The sequence below is a fragment of the Onthophagus taurus genome, unplaced genomic scaffold (genome assembly GCF_036711975.1).
Source record: "Onthophagus taurus isolate NC unplaced genomic scaffold, IU_Otau_3.0 ScKx7SY_28, whole genome shotgun sequence".
Taxonomy (NCBI): Eukaryota; Metazoa; Arthropoda; class Insecta; order Coleoptera; family Scarabaeidae; genus Onthophagus; species Onthophagus taurus.
Window position 1 is genome coordinate 32,501 of NW_027248953.1, and position 2,500 is coordinate 35,000.

A 2,500-nucleotide genomic window follows, 5' to 3' on the forward strand; every position below is an offset into this window, starting at 1 on the left:
CCATCCAAGTACTAACCGCGCCCGACATTGCTTAACTTCGGTGATCGGACGAGAACCGGTACGTTCAATGTGGTATGGCCGTTGCCTATAGTTAATGCTTTACTGCGGCTTACGTTTGTCCGCAAGTCGAAGCAACTCACTGCAACGCAATGCACATCGAAAACCCGGTCCGACCGATGCACCGCACGTTCGTACCTGAGCAGCAATGCGTGGAACTGTGCGGCACATTTTAGACCCGCGGTGCAACTCATTGTACGTCACGACAAGTCGAAGCAGCGCACTGCTACGTAATGCACATCGATAACCCGGGCCGACCGATTGCAACGCACGTACGTACCCGAGTAACAATGCGTGGAACTGTGTCACACTGCGCGGTACATTGTCGACCTGCGCTGCAACTCAATGCACATCACGGCAAATCGAAGCGATGAGACGCCGGACCCGTTTCCCGTTCCCATACGAACTCGTACCATCGAGAAGTTGAACTATTTTAGAAATTAAATTTTTTTTTTTCTATTTCCCACTGAATAGTACCGACTTTCAATGCAGTGCGTCCGACCGCGTATCCCACTGAATAGTACAGACTTTTAATGCAGTCCGTCCGACCGCGTATCCCACTGAATAGTACAGACTTTTAATGCAGTCCGTCCGACCGCGTATCCCACTGAATAGTACAGACTTTCAATGCAGTCCGTCCGACCGCGTATCCCACTGAATAGTACAGACTTTTAATGCAGTCCGTCCGACCGCGTATCCCACTGAATAGTACAGACTTTTAATGCAGTCCGTCCGACCGCGTATCCCACTGAATAGTACAGACTTTCAATGCAGTCCGTCCGACCGCGTATCCCACTGAATAGTACAGACTTTTAATGCAGTCCGTCCGACCGCGTATCCCACTGAATAGTACAGACTTTCAATGCAGTCCGTCCGACCGCGTATCCCACTGAATAGTACAGACTTTTAATGCAGTCCGTCCGACCGCGTATCCCACTGAATAGTACAGACTTTCAATGCAGTCCGTCCGACCGCGTATCCCACTGAATAGTACAGACTTTTAATGCAGTCCGTCCGACCGCGTATCCCACTGAATAGTACAGACTTTCAATGCAGTCCGTCCGACCGCGTATCCCACTGAATAGTACAGACTTTTAATGCAGTCCGTCCGACCGCGTATCCCACTGAATAGTACAGACTTTCAATGCAGTCCGTCCGACCGCGTATCCCACTGAATAGTACAGACTTTTAATGCAGTCCGTCCGACCGCGTATCCCACTGAATAGTACAGACTTTTAATGCAGTCCGGCTAACAGTTTGCGCTGCAACTCATTGCACATCACTGCAAATCGAGGCAACTCACTGCAACGCAATGCTCATCGAGGAATCGGAACGACCGACCGATGCATCGCACGTTCGTACCCGAGCAGCAATGCGTGGAACTGCGTGGAACTGTGTCACACTGTGCGGCACATTGTCGACCTGCGTTGCAACTCAATGCACATCACGGCAAATCGAAGCGACGAGACTCCGGAGCCGTTTTCCGTTCGCATACGAACTCGTACCATCCAGAAGTTAAACTATTTTAGAAATTTAATTTTTTCTATTTCCCACTGAATAGTACCGACTTTCAATGCAATCCGGCTAACCGGGTATCAGTTCGACGTTAAAGTATTTTAGAAATTTAATTTTTTCATTTCCCACTGAATAGTACCGACTTTTAATGCAATCCGGCCAACCGCGTATCCCACTGAATAGTACCGACTTTTAATGCAATCCGGCTAACCGGGTATCCCACTGAATAGTACCGACATTTAATGCAGTCCGGCTAATTGTTTTATCAAAAGTAGGAAAAAATTTATTTATATCGCCCGTCGTAAAAGTTACATCCGCCGTTAAGGATTTTACGGGGCCCGACCGCTCTAGCGTGCGAGCGGGCGATGCAGCGCGCGCTCACAGCGCCCGAACCGAACGACATAACGACAGACCATGGTTCCGTGGTAACTATAGGAGGTCGGTCCGTCAGGATCGGTCTCCGCCGGCGAGATGCGATATGTACGTTCTAACGACCCGACGCGTTGCAATATGTGCTGAAGTGAGTGCTGTTAGGGTTTCGCTGCGTATTTTAGAGGTTTATTTTACGTTTTTCAACGGAAGTATAGAAGTGCAATTGTGTGTGCTGAATCCTCTAACCGTCGCTAGCGTTTCCCAGATTTTTGTGCAGGCGTTGGTCAGTTTTCTCCCGTCGTCGTTTCGAGTGCTAAAGTGAGTGCTGATATATACGGAACGGCGGCGTTAGAGGTCTTCTTTTAGAATTTGCTAAATGTACGTTCTAGCCGACCCGACACGTTGTATTAAGTGCTAATGTGAGTGCTGCTCGGGTTTCGTTGCGTTATTTTAGAGGTTTATTTTACGTTTTTCAACGGAAATATAGAAGTACAAACCTGTGTGTGCTGGGCCTCTCTAATCTTCGCAAGCGTTTCCCTGATTTGCGTCTTAGTCT

At 48.7% G+C, this 2,500-nt stretch overlaps 1 non-coding gene across 1 annotated transcript in view; it reads right to left on the minus strand.

The window, feature by feature from the left end:
- The window catches only part of LOC139432564 (5S ribosomal RNA), a 119-nt gene extending 33 nt beyond the window's left edge, over window positions 1-86 (minus strand). The window contains exon 1 of the ribosomal RNA XR_011642309.1: window positions 1-86. This exon is cut by the window's left edge and continues 33 nt beyond it. This is a non-coding gene — a ribosomal RNA (5S ribosomal RNA).
- Between the last annotated feature and the right edge of the window lie 2,414 nt (window positions 87-2,500).